We start from the raw sequence: 16779 nt of genomic DNA on the forward strand, positions 1-16779 counted from the left end.
TCCGTCGTCACCCGGTATGCGCGCAACACACACACACACACAGACACAAACGCGCGCGCATTCCGTCCCTACTCGCACAAGGTTGCGAGCTGGCGTACACTGGGTGTTTTTGCGTATTTTAGTGTGAGAAAGTGTGTGAGTTTGCTGTCGGCATGTCTTGAAAGGATGTGTTCTGATTGGTTCCGGTAACGGGTTGATTATTTATTTATTTGTGACGCTGAGTGTGCCGCGCGGCTTTCCTGATTGACCTAATTGGTCCCAAAACGGGTCCTCAGAATGCTGCCGGAGCTCCTCTGGTTGGCTCCGGTAATGGCCTTTTGATTGGTCGAGAAAAGGGTCGCCAGAATGCTGGTGAAGTGTATTTAAGAGCGGGTTTCTCAACAACAAGGGACTCGAGAGAGGAACGGCTGCCTTCCGGCTGCTGCTCGGGACCTCCGCTCTAAAGATGCTGCACGCCCAGGGGTATGACTGACTGTTTTACTATGTGGCCTGTTGTATTTTTGCCTAAGTTTCTAAGTTTTACCAGTGATTCGCATCTACCTTTAATAAATCAAGTTGATAAATGCATCTTATCGACGCCTGCTGGTCCCCTTCTTCGATGCGGCGCAGTTCTCGTCCCGGCACGGAAGCACGCTTCGCTACAATAGCGTGTATGGCGTTAACCCGTTAGAGGGCACGTGAACTCACAGGAAAGTGGAATGCGCAACGCCAGTAGCATCGTCAGTAGATGCAACATATGCGGAACCATGGAGTATTTCGACAGGGTTTCAGCCTCACGCTTCAGATGCCGAGGGTCAGGGGAGAGAGAGAACTGAGAGCACAGAAGAAGCTGCCGTACTTCTGCCCGCGCAAAATGGACGCACACAGGAAACTCGCAGCTCTGCGGTTGCTTTTGATCATCAAAAGAAAAAAGGCTTTTGACCGGAAATGCTGGGTGCGGCCGGTCTGGCAGCGGCGCCGGAGAAAGCGAGTTTTTCCCGGCGGTAAGTTCTTTCTGGCGAAGAGGTGAGCGCAGCGTAACTAAATACTTCATGACATGTTTACGCAAAAGGCGTACTGGCGCTAAAAAACGAAGACAACACATACAACAGGACAGGACTGGCGCCAACTTCCAACAAGTTATTTTTAGCGCCACTACGCCTTTTGCGTAAACATGTCATGCTACAACCAACTAGCTCAAATCAAAGTATTGCTAAATACTTCAATACGTCCTTGCAGATGAATGTGATGAAGAACAGAGATCGGTCGCTGTTTCAAAAGTACTATCGGATGTAACCGGAGGCATTCGACTTTATCCACGAGCTAGTGAAGAGTCGCTTGACTAAAAAGCGGTTGTGCAGAGCGCCCATATCGTCTGGCGAGCGCCTCGCCCTGACGCTGCGGTAAGAGCACGTGGCTTCAAAAGGTACTCTGTGAACTGCTTTTAAGAATTCAGTGCCTGACGAGCGGATCTTGTGCAGGAACTTTGTTTAGGATCTTCCACTGCGGCTTATTTTCCCTGAGTTAGACCAATAGTGTGCTATATCAGTTTATTTATTTTAATGCTTCCAAAATATTTATATACAAAGAAGGCATGCTTAAAATAATATTTTAGACCTGAAGTTGTATCGAGGACTACGGTGGACACCAGGTTAGAGGCAGAGTGCTCTAATTAGTTATCTGATTTATAAAATGCGTTTTTACCAATAATTGTTTTTGGAGCATGTTGTACGTTTTCTTGATTAGCAAGGTAATAAAAGCATTGTGCCTGTTATCTTGATTTCACCTAAGCCCTCAATATATATAGCCTGAGGGCTAAAATAAATCCGAAGCAAGTTCCCATTTTATAAAAATTTTGGACCTTAAGAAAAACATCTTGTATATATAGTCTAGCTGCTGCACAGCGGTTTTTAATTGCAGCGAGCTGCCTGTGAATTAGGATAGCAGTCTCATCATGCAGCTTGCTGCCTGAAGTGGTTATGTTGAAGCCATACATTTCATTACAAAGAAAGTGAGTGGCTTCACAGACTGCTTGGATGACGCCCAGCAATCAGGATAAAAAGTGTGAGTGTACATGTCTGTTGAAACTTGCTGAAATGCTTGTGGCTGTTCATGCTTTCAGATACCTGTCATCAGGAATATTGATAAATGCTGTCACAATGGCGTTCATGGTGGGGATCACAACGGCCGGAGAGGCTATACACCTGACGTGCAAGGTGCTCTGGTAGGTACTGACCTCCATATATATGAAGGTATGCCAACTCTACCGTTGACCATACGTCGGCTATGATACATGCATTTCATTTTTGATTAAGCACTGGTCTTTAATATTGCAGCCTCCAACACAAACGGAATGGCTACAAATTTCTTCAGGCTACTGGAGTCGGTGGCAATTCCCCAACTGCCTGGGAGCAGTGGATGGCAAGCATGTTGAAAATAAATGACCCAGGAATGCCGGCAGCCTTTATTTCAACTACAAGGTGTGAAAGCAAACATATTTAGATGTGATGTAGCATTTAAAGGTTATATGTCAAGGCCCAGATTGATGAGCATTGCAGAAAAGATCATTTATGTCTGCAAAACAATGTCACACAGAACTAATGCAAGAAAGAGCGGGACCCTAAAAGCTATGAAAAAAAAATTTATATACATGTGGAATGAATACAAAGTGCTTGAGCATATTGGGCAGTGAGCTGTGCTCGTAGCATAGGAAAGCGTGACAATTGCTCACCTAAACCACCCAGTCGGACCGATTTCTCAGGGTGATGAAAAGATTTACAGGAGAATGTTCATTTATCCCGAGGAAGATGTCGCAAGAAGGTCATCTTATGGCAACTTTTCACTCCTGTGGTAGTGACACCTCTACACCAAGCCTTCAGTGTTCATATTTCTACTTGTTTGCAGGGCACCCATTCCATTGTTCTCATGGCATTTGAGGACAGCCAATACATTAATTTAGGAGTGCCACAAGGTTCCATTTTAGGTCCGCTTCTTTTTCTCATTTTCATCAATGACTTACCTTTGTCCTTAATTAACACAAGATGTATACTTTACGCGGATGATACGACATTATTCACTCAGGATAGCAATTTCACAAGCCTAATAAACAAATTAAACATGGACTTACAGAATATTGTTTTATGGTGTGAAAATAACTTACTACAACTTAATCCTACAAAAACCACTTTCATGATATTCCGCTCTCATCAAAAGCATGTCATCCCGAGCCCAGCCGTTTATCTTGGACATCATATTATCACTGCCTCCGAATCCGTTACATTTCTCGGCATCACGCTTGACTGTCATCTAAAATTTCATCTACACACCAAATCTATCAGTAAAAAAATTTCGTTTGGAATAAGGGTGTTAATAAAAACTAGACTTTTCTTTCAACGCCATGTTCTCTTATCCCTGTACTATGCTTTCATTAACAGTCACCTTAATTATTGCCTATCATCATGGGGTAATACCTATTCATGCCATATGTCATGTATTTCTCATCTTCAAAATCAAGCGCTTCGAATTCTATCTTTCAGCCCATACACAGCCACTGCTTCACCTCTTTACTCTGACCTAAACATTCTGCCATTGAAATGCCTCCTTAATCTTAGGTTAGGTCTTCTAATCTACCGCGCTCGCAATAATAACAATCAACTTCCCTGTTTTTCCGTATCTTTCCTTTCTAATAGCAATAACACTAGATTCTCTGAACAAAATAATATGCTTCTACCAAAAGTGAACACAAATTATGGAAAACAAACTGCTTTTTTCTCCGCCATCAAAACCTGGAATTCATTACCACTAGCAATCAAATCCGCACGTTCGCAGCCCGCTTTCAACACTTTACTAAAAAAACATCTCCTATCAACCCATTCAGCTTCATGCCATGCTTAAGGTTGCCTTCATCTTATTTTATGTTCCCCACTCTGACAGCAAACGGTCATATTGTTAATCTTCTGGAACCTCTTTTTTTTTTCTTTCTCCGCCTGTGTATTATATCTGCATTTATTCAATGCCCATTTTTATCTGATGTCTTTTTGTGTTCTTTCTATTGCTCTTATGTTTTGCTATTTTATGCCTTTTTTGTTAAATTATGCCCGCTAACTATTGTATAACTTATTCATTGCCGCAAATTACACTAATAGATTTTAACTTGATTGTATACTTTTATAGCTCCTCTGCCAAACTTATGCACTTTCCTTATGTATTCCTGATGGGAGGTCCCCCAGACAGTTTTCACTTTGGGACCTCCTACTGTACTAACTTTTTTATGAAACTCACAACTCACAACTCACATCTTCCGGCTTGTAATGTGGGTGGACCTGGAAGGCGAAGTGATAGGGGCATTTTCAAAGACTCCCCCATTGGCCAATGGCTACATGAGGGCAAGTTTGACCTGCCTCGTGCAGCCCAGCTGCCACAGTCGGAAAAGGTGTGCCCTCATGTATTCGTTGGCGATGAGGCCTTCCAGTTGCGCCCAGATTTTATGCGGCCACAGCCAGGGAGCCGCGCAGATACTGCAGAAGTGGTATTCAACTATCGCTTCAGCCGTGCAAGGTATGCATAACGATGCAATTTCACTCCTTTCAATGGGCTTTTCATGCAGTGTGGTGGCATTTTTTCTTAACCTTGGTCAAGTGAGAACATAATAGGAAATTCAGCTGGTGCTGCTTTGGCTTCATTTTATCGCCGGTTATTACAGACATGCTGGCTTGCGATATTTTCGAATTGTTAGAACAAGCGTATTGAGGGACAGAATGGTTTTGGTTGTTATTGTGAAAAGGTTTACATTTGCATGAAAAAGTTTTTTTTTTCACTGAAGGTGTGGTGAAAAAGCCTTCGGGATCCTGGCGTCCCGGTGGCGCATATCTGAAAGGATCAACTTGGAGCCTGAATATGTTGATAACGTAGTGAAAGCCACATGCGCAAACCACAATTTCCTGTTTGGAGAGCATTTCCAGCATCCATTACTGCCCTCCTGGCCACGCTGACAGCTCTGACTCCTTCGGGAACATCCACAAAGGTTCCTCGAAGAATGAACCAAGGTTAGCGATTTTCGAGCTGCAGCGTGCGGGGGCACGAATCTGTACGAAGTTCCGCTCTTGTGCGCAACAAATTCATCAATTTTTTTTTTTTTGTAGTGAGGGTCGAACGCAAAGGCAGTGTGGCGTCTGCCTGGTGTCAGGAAGCCATAAGTGTTATGGCTTCCTGCATCATAGAGAGAGAGGAAAGACTCAGATAAGACAAGCATTGACTACATTTGAGTTGCAGTCAGCGATTGTCTTGCCTCAGTCTTCTCTCTGTCCATGTTTGCTGCGCTATTGTTCCATCATGACGGCAAATTTTTGGTTTGGTTTGTGGGGTTTAACGCCGCAAAGTGACTCAGGCTATGAGAGACGCCTTAGCGGAGGGGTACGAAAATTTCGACCACCCGGGGTTGTTTAACGTGCTCTGACATCACACAGCACACGGGCGCCTTGCTTTTTGCTTCCATCGAAAAGCGGCCACCATGGGCGGGATTCGATCCCGCATCCTTGGCCACATTAGTCGAGTGCCCTAACCACTGCACCACCACGACGCACATCACACAACGCACATCATAATTCTTGTCTAGAGGGAATCGAACCTGCATCCCTTGGATCCCCAGCTGAGTACTTTTACCAACTGCGCCACACCCGGGATCGTGAAATGCTTGTCATAATTATCCTTCTCTACCTTGAAGATGATAGTAGTGATGGCAGTGAAGCTGCATTTACTGATATTGACAATGATGACATGATTTTCTATGGGTAGGAAACAAATTCTTTGGGGATCTAGTGGCAGGTCTTTTTTCAATGTTCTTCGCTCTATGTGCCAAAAGAATACTCCGCCCAAACACCCCAAGAAGACGTGCTCGATGGCTTCGGGCTTCCTGCATAAAAGGAACGAACACCCCAGGGAACGTACAGTCCCTTTTCCTCCATCCAAGTTTTAACCTTTCGTCTCGGTGAAACTGATGGAATTGCACTGCATATGGAAAGCCTGCATGGCTGCACGACACGCGACGTTGATGCACGGCCGGCACGCCACTACTTCCATGAGTCCATTGCGAGGTTCGTGGAAACATACAAGAATGTGTACCTCGCACCTGAATGAGTATCGATAATTGAACAGCTTGTGCACATGAAGCTTTAAGAGGATTCTTTTTTTTCCTGGTATTTATTTTTATTTTGCATGAAAGCCCCAGTATGCAGTGTACGTGCTCACCAGTGTGTGTCCTTTTTGTGTTGTACAAACTCTTTTCTTTTCTCATTTTTTGCACTGTCATGTCAAGTAGTCAAATTCTAAAATATCCACTGCCGTCACCTAGTAAAAGGTGCGGACTAGCCAAGCTGCCGCTGCAGCTTTCTGTCCCACCTGTTTCTTATAATTAATAGAATTAAGTGAATTTGTAAGGAGACTGTTGCTTGTGTTTGTTACTGCTACACCAGTCACTATATCCAGATTACTAAAATAAGAAAACTGTAAGTACATCTTTTATTGCACAGAAATAGAGATGTTCAAGCTCAAAATCATCACTGTGACTCGAAGTGACAATGTTGACTGAAAATTAAAACGTATAAACATAGGAACTTGATTATTAGCAAATAATTGCAAATATTGCAGCAGCATGCAGTTATCAGAGTAACAGAGATGTTAAAGGGGATGACAATTTTACACCTTGTATTGCCCAGAAATACAGATGCATGAGTTGAAATCATCACTGTGACTCCAAGTGGCAACGTTGACTAAATTAAAATGTATAATGATAGCAACTTTGATTATTGGCAAAAAATTGCAAATATGGCAGCAGCATGCAGTTATCACAGCAGCGCAGATGGCTATTTTAAAATGGAGAACATGAAAAATTGATTATTGCTCACAGATGTGGCTCCTTCTGTGGAGAGTTATCATAACTAATTCAAAAAGCACTGGTGGTTTGGTCATGCAAGGAAATGTAAACATTTAGATAATGACCTAAAATGCAAAGTACGAAACAATGAGTATTGTGCAGAAGTATAAATGTTTAGTGCAAATTTATCACAGAAAGATATGTATACAATCATGCCTCGTTAATACAGAATTTTTGGTTCCTGGACAAAACTGTCCATTATGCGAATCATCTGTAACAACAAATTGCAAAGAAAGAAATTTGGAGGCATGTTATCTTAAAGGTGTGCTTTTTTTCCACAGTAGTGGCCAGTAAAGTTGAAATAAGACAATTTTTGAAACTACAAGAACGTTATCTCGGACACTTATGGATGCGGTGCGACTTGACATGTCTAGTAGTCTCCGATTGCTTAATGACATATCACGGAAGTAACCTTTACAGATATTCATATACATGACATCGGCATTAAGTACAGGGTCTGTTCTGAAAGTAGTAGGACTGGTTTTTTGCTGGGCGAACGGGCGCACGAGAGGCAATCTGCGCGTGCAGGATCGTTGAAGGGGGATATTGGGAATGCTGGGGAAAATCGGCAGTCGGCTCTCGGCCGTTGAAGAGAGGAGGTCGCTTGTGCTGTGAGCGCCGGTCGAAGCGTCTCGTCACGCAGAATCATAGAGCATTTCCTGGATCAGCGATACGCGATCAAATTTTGTGTAAACCTTGATAAAACGGACAAAGAGACTCACGACATGATTAAGGAGGCCTACGGTGACGCTGCCATGAGTAGATCAGGTACTTTTTTAGTGACACAAGCTATTCCGAGAAGGTCAGGAAACAGTGAAAGACGACGACCGCTCCGGGTGCGCTTCGACCAGTAAGACCCACGAAAATGTGCAGCAAGCGAAGAATGTACTGCACAGTGATCGTAGGATGTGTATCAGAATGATTGCTGATGACTTGAGCATTCCACAAACCCAAGTTCTTGAGATCGTGACAGAAAACTTAGGCATGACGAAAGTGTGCGTGAAGTTGGTGCCGGGAGTGTTATCAGAGGAGCAAAAGCCAACCGGAAAGCGATCTGCCAGGATCTTCTTCATCATGTGAATGAAGACCCAGATTTTTTGCCCAGCACAAGGCGGCAACGCTGCCTCAGGCCCCCTACAGCCCCGACTTGGCCCTGCCAGACTTTTTTCTATTCCCGAAAATAAAATCGACGCTCAAAGGGAAACATCACGCATCGGTAGAGGCGGTTCAATAGGCCGTGACGACGGAGCTAAACAGCATTTCGGTCCAGGCGTTCCTGGAGGCGTACGAAAACTGGAAAACTCATATACACCAGCGTGTAGGTGCGGAAGGGGGCTACTTTGAATATTTCTAATCGTTTCTACTGTTCTATTGAGTAAATTTTGTTAAAAAAAATGAGTCCTACTACTTTCAGAACAGACCCTGCAGATCGAAAGCAACTAATTTTTCTACTTTGCACAAACCAGCCAAGGGAGTTTTCTTTCCAGCCATTCATGCAGTATCGACAATGGTAAGGTGCATCAACTCAATAACATCGTTTTGTAATGCAAGAAACCACAAAATAAAATGCTACTCATTTAAGACACCACTTTATAATGGCGATCTTCGGCTGGTTGCACTGCGTGTGCAGGAAATGAAATATCTGGGTTGGTCAGTAGAGACCTTTCCCTTATCACTTGTGGGGATACACATAAAACCAGTGCCCCATAGTAACGGCCGCGCGTAATTATCACGCAATGTTATGCGCGCGCCGTTCGGCAGGTTTGCAAGGAAGGGCACTCAGCCGCCCCCGCTTCCCTTTGCGTCCCGCCGCGGGGACTTTCCCTCTTTCCCTTTTCAGAACGGAGAGACCTCCTCTCCACAGCCCGGGCAGAAGGCGCGTTTCTTCCGAGGCTCGCTTGTCTTCTGGCTGGAGCCGTGCACACGCGCGGATCAGAGATCTGCCACGGAGACTGCTGCCCTTCCCATATCGCCCGGCCATCGCGTGCGACTTGACCGCCTCGGGCTGTGAGCAAGGAGCCACGCGAGGTGAGCGGACCTACTTCCTTCCCATTTTGCCTTCGCCCTTTCCTTTGACCTGTGTGACCGACTGCCGACACACAGACTTGCCATGGCGGCGAGCGTGATTGACTTCCAGTCCCTGCTGTGGTTGTCCAGTACGGCATCTCAGCAGCATCTTGACAGGGCAGTAACAACTACTCCAGGTGTATCCCCAGAGGCTGACGCTAGCCCCTGCAATCTTATATTGTTTGAGCAGAGCGGTGATTCACACGACACATTGGCTCAGACAAGCGGCGACGCTAGGCACTTCTCGCCAAGCGCTATGCCGCCAGGTAGGGAGAGCATGGCGCGACCTGTGCAATCTTGCTCATCCCACGCGGCCCCTCAGCCAGAACTCCCTGGCCAGGCCAACCCCCAAGAGGCTATGTTGCGCAACGTCTTGCGCCTGATAGAGAGCCTCACGGGTATCGTGCAGAACACCCTGCAAACACCCGTTCCAGCGGCGAGTCCGAGGCTAAGGGTGAACCCACCAGCTACGGCGGCTATCATGATCTTGTCAGCGCCAACGAGTACATTGAGTGCATGCTGACCTACCAGCAGGCAACAGGGCTTACCGATGGCGAGATTCTGGCGCGTGTCGTGCCCGACTCACTGACCGATCAGGCTGCCCACTGATTCCGCCTAAATGGACACCGGTCACGTACAATGGAGGAGTTCCGAGCGAGGTTTCGTGAGGAGTTCTTGCCCGCAGATTACGAGCGTCGTCTGCGGCGCGAGTTGGAGCTGCGTACTCAGCATCGGGACGAATCCTGCTTGAGTACTTGAGGGCGATGGACGAACTTTATAGTATCGCAGACCCTTCAGCTTCAAACGGCGAGAAGGTAGAGCGCGTCACGCGACAAGCTCACCATACCTTCGCAGCCTACCTACGAGGCGTACAGTTCAGAGACTTGGACGAACTCACCTCGGCAGCCAAGCACATACAGGCGGACATACTAGCCTCCCGCGCGTATCGGCCACCCCCGCCAGCGTCGCAGGCACTTGAGCCGCGATGCGCCTGGAACGGAGACAGTTTTCGCATTCGTTCCCGGGGAGCCGAAACGGTTGCATTCAGTCACGGGCAATTGAGAAACGGTTGGGAACTATCAGACCGAGCTCTCGACCCGTACAGGTATGTTATTAGGGCAGCACGCGCTGCACTTGGCCAAGGTACGCAGAATCGGAACCGGCGTACCGGCCCGAGGACGCTAGAACAAACGGCAACTGCGATGGTACGCCCGGCAGGGAGGGGCGGTCAACCGAAGGGGCCAGCGGCCTTCTGCGGGACAGTCTTTACACAGGTGTTGAAGTCTAGATGAGTGGCTGGGCGGAGCAAAGTGGTCATCTGACGGAACTCCGAAATAGTTTTCGTGGAGGCCGACGGCTGGAGGATAATATTTTTTTCCTCAACCAGTGAATTGTGATCGCCCGAAGGAGCATTGTGGACTGACGGGCCGTTTTATGGATGTCGTGAAGGCATACAACAGCGTACCACATGAGCCACTAATGCAATGCCTCCAGTCATAGAGATGCCTCTCACCTGGATCAGCGGGCTTCGTCGCCTTTATACGGGCTTCCCAATAGTAGCCACGGAGTGAGGCTTCAAAGCTTGGCGTCAGTGGTGGTACAGAAGGGTTTGAGGCAGGGCTGTCCTTTGTCACCCCTTCTGTGTATGCTCTACGTTGCGCAGGTGGAGCGCCAGCTCTTGAACTTGCAGCTCGGATTAACGCTCATTCTACCTCAGCGACGGCGTGAAAGACCGATGGATCTTGACAGGCCTGGTATTTGCCGACGATGTGGTGTTAATGGCAGAACAAATGCGGAGCTCCAAGCAGTCATCAATGTATGCGCAGAAGCTGTGGATGGAACTTCAACGAAAAGAAGTCGGCGGTGTTATGAGTCTCAACGCCTTCGGACGCGGAACAGCTTGTCCATATCCTCAATGGGGATGTCATCAAGAAGGCTGCAGAATACAGGTACCTCGGCATCAAGTTCAGTACGCAGCCTCATTACGCAGCTATACATGAGGATCACCTGAAACAAGCTGCACGGCGGGTGGGGAACGGGAATGGCTTGAGCGCAGCCAGGGAGCGGTGGGTCGTCTTGCGCCGGGGTGCCACGGTCTTGCGGCGAACGAATTAGTGCGGGGTGGTCACGGCTGGTCAACCTTTGAGGCCAGCGAGGCGCCGAGCAAGATAGCCTATGACGGCAGGCTACGCCTCACGTAAAAGGATAGGTGGGGGCGCAAAGTCTTTGTATATGTCAACCAAAACTGCCTGCGGACAAACTGGGTTAAGTGACTCCAGCACTTTCGTCGCAGTTCGGTTTCTTCAGCAATGAGGTACAGGCAGACGGCGCGAAGAAGTGAGCCAACGTGGTTGAGGCCAGTGTAGGAGTGCGGCAGCTAGAGACGTGGAGAGCTCCCATGGAGGGGGAACCGATGCTGGAGCTGTACCGGACAGGCAAGCGAGACATCTGCGTCGAAAGTCTCTCCGACAACAGCGTTGGTAGCCACTTGTTGTTCGATGCGTTCGCAGGCCTGGGTTTCTGCTCGCCCAATGGGGACGGCAAAACGGGCGCGGCAAACAAAGCAGCACTCGCAGGGACGAAGCGCCGTTTTAGTGGTGGACGCTAGTGCAGGTTAGCCAACTGTTTCTCGCTAATAGTTTCTTCGCTGTTTGTGTGTGTGTGTTTGCCGCTTCACTCTCGATATCGTTTTTTAGTTTATTATTTCGCCTTTTTTTTCTCTGTATCCGGCCAGGACACTTTTTTGGCGCCTGCCCGTTTGAAAGGGGAGGCCACGCTATCACCATCATCATCAGCTTCGGCGGCGGCAGTGCGCGGGTGCGTGGGTGAGCGGCAACGAAGAGAAAAAAATAAGCCCGGATATACAAGCGAAAAGCTGCAGTTATGCTTTGTTTGAAGTGATGGCTGTCGCAGTTCGCGCACAATGCACTGGGAGCACCACGACAGCGGTGTAGATTTTGAGCCAACTCCCTCGCTACCACTTCTGGGTCTTTTCTTCCTTCCATGGCGAATGTCTGCGCCCCTTCTACGGCCGCCGCTCACGCGTGCGTTCTCGCAACGCCTTGCGAAAGACCCTTCTCTTGGGACGGAGACCGCCGTCCCAACCGTCCTAAGCGGTTAACCGGTGGCGAGGAGGAGAAGTAACGACGGAGCGCGCGCCGCGGCGCGCGGCCTCTTATGTCCGCCGCCGCCACTCGGGCGTTATCGCAACGCCTTGCGATAAGAACCGCTAGCAGCAGCGAGGGGTAAACCGGTGGCGAGGAGGAGAAAGGAGGGAGTGGCGAGGAGGAGGAAGGGCGCGCCGCAGCGGCGCCAAGGGGTGGCTCACGCGAAGCGCGTTGTTGACGAGCCTAGTGAAGCTTTTCGCTTCTTCGTCTGTTTACGTGAATGAAGGACAGTCTTCCGTCCGAAACTATTGGTAATAAACGAAGATAATCGGAAAGTTGTTACCCCTTTATTCTATAAGTCTTCCTGGCCCGTAGAACGATGAGACCTCCTACTACTTCTACTGCAATGGCTGCCATCGCCGACACAACCGAGCGATTATCCATTCACCTCTCACGGAAACCCATCAGCACGGCTATAATCTCAAGCACCTATACGAGTATTTCAACCGGGCGCAACATAACACCTCTGTCTTCGTGGTGTATAGATCGGCCAAGTTCACGGATATTCCGGCACTCTTGGAATACCTGACTGCCTCCATCCGTAGAGTGATTCTTCACGTTGGGACAGCCGACATCACGCCCGCGGGCGCCACTGCCGCCCACTCCAGCATGAAGGAGGTTTTGGGGAGAATAGGCCGTGAGCGCCCCTCACTGAAAGTGCCTGATTTTTCCTTTTCCACGCGCCTTGAACCGCCCACGCTTAGGAGCGAATAGAATGTTCGTCAGCTGAATTAACGTCCAGGCGAAAGTCTTTGTGGGCCAGGTGCGACGACTGTGTCACTGATGGCGGCTTGGCAGTGACGTGGCATATCTTAATCACGCACTTGAAGAGCTGCCACCATAGAGGGTACTCGCGGCCGATGGACATCATCTAAGCTTCGAGGGCGTGGCTATCGTGTGCGAGCACCTGACACGCGCCCTCGGGACCAGACCCCCCGCTACGAGATGAAGCTTCCGTAGACAACCGATGACGACGACTCAGGGAGGCAGCAGGGCAAGAACAACGCCATCTGTGGCTCATCCGAGATCCCAAGAGGCCGAGACACCCCCGTACCGCCACGCCGCCGCTACATGACGAGAGAGGCCTGCGCCGAGGCGGCGCGTCACAACCCAACGAAGCGCAGCGAATCACTCGCTGCCGCCACAGGTACGGCCCGCTCCCCAGAAACTCACTCGCCGTCTTTTCTAAAAATCCGGAAAACTATCGAAAAACGAATTAGATATGAATGCCACGCGACCATTCTAACTCGCCATTCCGAATCAGAAACCATACCAAAAAGGTATGCGGCTGCAGCTCACGCAGGTAATGACAACCCTTAACGCAGTCGAGGACGCAGAATGGTGTGAAGGGCTGTCTACGGGAGGCCTAGGCATGGCCGAAAAGAACTCTCTCCACCGACTAGTACACAGACACTGCGTCTGGCTTCAAAATTATCGCCCTGCCCCGTCGGCGAAGGCGGTTGTGTGGAGTGCGGCGGACGCCACAGAAAGACGTGAAAAGTAGCCAGAGCGCTAAAGAGGAGAGGCCGTCCGGGGAGCCCAGCGCAACCACAGATATCCCTGCGGCCTGTTTTGTGGTGCGCCCCCAACTCCCCCCTTTGGCGCGCAGACAAGCACGTTTGTGCGTTTGTGTGTGCGCGCATGCGCGCCTGCAGACGGCCTTACTAGCACCGGCCCCGGCAGATCACGTAGCGGCTTGACGTGGCGGGGGAGGCTGGCGGGGCTAGCACCAGGAGGGCTCCCAGCAGAGGAGGCGAGACGCTGGTTTAGGGGAACCGCTGCCCTACGAGGGACACCTGATCCCCTTCGACACATCCCCAACGGGGCCATCGGCCTTGGTGTCGTAACGCCCGCGGCTTCATGGAAAATCGGCGGGCGCCCTTGGTCGGCTGCATGAGCAGCGGCGGCGAAAAACCATTGGGCGAGGAGGACACCGAGAGAAAGAAAGGAGAGAGAAGAGACAAAGGAGAGAACGAACAGAGATGGGCGAGGTGAACGGAAGCTGATCGCGCTGGTCTGTAGTCGGCGAAGCCTGACCTCAGAGGTCCGTTGCAGACTGACCACCAGCCGAGACGCCCAAGAAGCCTGACGCCTCAACCATTCATAGTACCGCTAGCGAGACGCCTGAGAAGATCCGAGAGCGTCAAGATGGAAGCCCCCATTAGCGGTCGCCGGGCCAATTCGCCGAACCGTGGGACCGTCACCAGGCTGAGCGCCACCCCACTTGAGCAGCCGAGAGCGAGGCACCTGTTGGCCGGACTGCACAGACTCCTGATACAAGAGAGCGGTGAGCGGAACCCCCAGTTTCACCTTCAGGCAGAGTGTGAATAAATAAGGTTGACTCGGAGGTGTTGTGTGTTGACTCAGTTCTCCCCGCTTCAGCAGAACCCGTAGATCGCAACAAATATTGTGTTGCTTTGTGTCTGACCCCTGAGAGGCTGGAACGTCATAATTGAAATACATTCTACACGAGAGTTCATTAAGCCTTGTGGACCTAATTATACGGCACAGCCAACGAAAGGCTCTCGAATTAGAGCATGTCTAACAGTGCTTGTGTCGTCAACCGGACCTTACGCCGACAGGAATAACTCAGCTAAAAGAATTCGCAGAACGAAAGAAAAAAGACACAAATGTGCAGAGACTTAGAGTTGGGTTCCCTACCATAATTTCCCTCAGACTGCCGGCACATAGAACGAACTTCCCAGACAAGGTAACAGGTAAAATATAAAGGTTTAAGACATGATTAAAGGTGAGACAAGAAGGAAAGTAGGTAGACAAGGTTACAAGGTTGAAGAAAAAGCCCCTTTCCATGCCGAACAGCGGCTTAAATAGGGTGTCCTGTCCCCAGGTCCCTAGTTGGGGAATTTAGTTAATCAAGCATGCGTCCAATCACTGTGAATTGGGTCACGTGTCCATTTGTAGTGGTCTGCCCACAAGGACGTCCCCCAGTTCACCCTCGCCACTTCTTCGAAGACGCTGTCCGGCCGATCCCTCGCAGCAACGATGACAAGCCCTTTTACCCTTTTATTGGTCCTCTAAAAAAAAAGAGGTAAAAAAAACATAAAAGAAAGAGAGAGGATGCCTGGACCAGCAATGCTTTGCCAGGCTTAACGCCAATTCAAAATAAATGAAAAATAACTAAATGTTTCAAAGAAGAAAAAAAAATTAAGCGAAAAACAAAGCATAAAAAAAACTCATAAGAAAAGAAAACAAAAGTCTCGTCATAGTAAGTTAGACGCAGGCAGATAGCCAAAGCACAGCGTGCAGTCCGCGAAATAAATAATAATAATAATAAAAAAAAGAAAACCCAAGTCACTGCAAAGTCATTGTCACCGTAACAGTCAAAGAAAGCACTGAGCGCCGGCCACAAAATAAATATCACAAAAATAAAAACATAATCAAGACAAAAGAAAAAAAAACCGAAGTCACAGTCACTCAGACAAGGACACAGTCACAGTCACGCAGTCAATACAGAGCCGCAGTCACACAGTCAAGGACGTAGTCACAGTCACAGTCACGCCACGACAAAGCCACCTATGCTCAATAAAGGAGCACGGGGCGCTCCGCTGTGCAAAGCTTGGGGAAGAGAGATTAGAGGAAAGAGAGAAATCAGCGTGAATAATTTGGAATTGTACTACTTATGAGGTGAACCATTTGAAGGAGAAGAGCACAAGCAGCAGGGTTTCGGAGAAGGGAGGGGTAAACAGATGGCGTGATGTCCGATGAGCAAAGAGATTTTAAACGAGAAACTAAAGAAGCAGTAACGGAACAGTCCCGGAAGTAATGACGGATATTTTCACATAACAGTCCACAGGAACAAGTTGAAGACGGAGAGAGGCCAAATCTTTTAAAATAGAACGGAAATCTACCATGCCCAGTAAGTAACGTTATTAGAGGATTCCTGTGTAGACGAATAAGGGGAATGTTAAGTGTATCAGGGATCCAGTTGAATAGTTCAGTGCCACCATTATTCTCGCGCCAAAAAATGCTCCATAAAAGAAGTGAAGAATGATGCAAACGGGAACGAACGCAACGGCGTGAAAGGGTAGAAATATATAAACTTCCAAACTGGCCGGCACTACCAGCAGCTTGGTCGGCTAACTCGTTTCCAAAGATTCCAGAATGACCCCGGATATGAAATAAAAGAAATGGGGCTAAAGAAGACAAACGATAGAGATCTTTCTTAATTGCAATAATAGTCGGATTGTAAGAAGTAACTGAAGACAGCGCAGAAAGCAGAGACAGAGAATCAGTGTAAAAATGAACAGGCGTAGAGGGAGGGTTGTGAATAGCATAAACAACAGCAGAATGAAAGGCTACAAGCTCAGCGGCATAGGCGCTAGAGGGTGGTTCTAAAGATAGACGGTGTACATGGACAATATTTTGTGTTGAGCTAAGAACAACAAATGCTGCACCAGCTGAGCGAGGAGTGAAAGACCCATCAGTGTAAATATGCAGGGCACGTTGACAAGAAAAGAATACAGCTTCTTGAGAACTAAGTTGAACAAAAGAAAATTTAAATTTTAATGAGGGATGGTCTGACCGGGGATCAAATAATGGTTGAATGTGAGAGGGATCATAAAAAGTATTGCCGTACACTACGGATTGACGTAACGTGAAAAGCATAAACTCTGC

General features: G+C 48.4%; 1 pseudogene; it reads left to right on the top strand.

Annotated features, from left to right (window-relative positions):
- The first annotated feature begins 736 nt into the window (after nucleotides 1-736).
- On the top strand, nucleotides 737-9586 carry LOC149361051 (uncharacterized; annotated as a pseudogene).
- Nucleotides 9587-16779: the final 7193 nt, after the last annotated feature.

The sequence above is a fragment of the Amblyomma mixtum genome, chromosome 2 (assembly GCF_055824585.1).
Source record: "Amblyomma mixtum isolate Tamu chromosome 2, ASM5582458v1, whole genome shotgun sequence".
Classification (NCBI taxonomy): domain Eukaryota; kingdom Metazoa; phylum Arthropoda; class Arachnida; order Ixodida; family Ixodidae; genus Amblyomma; species Amblyomma mixtum.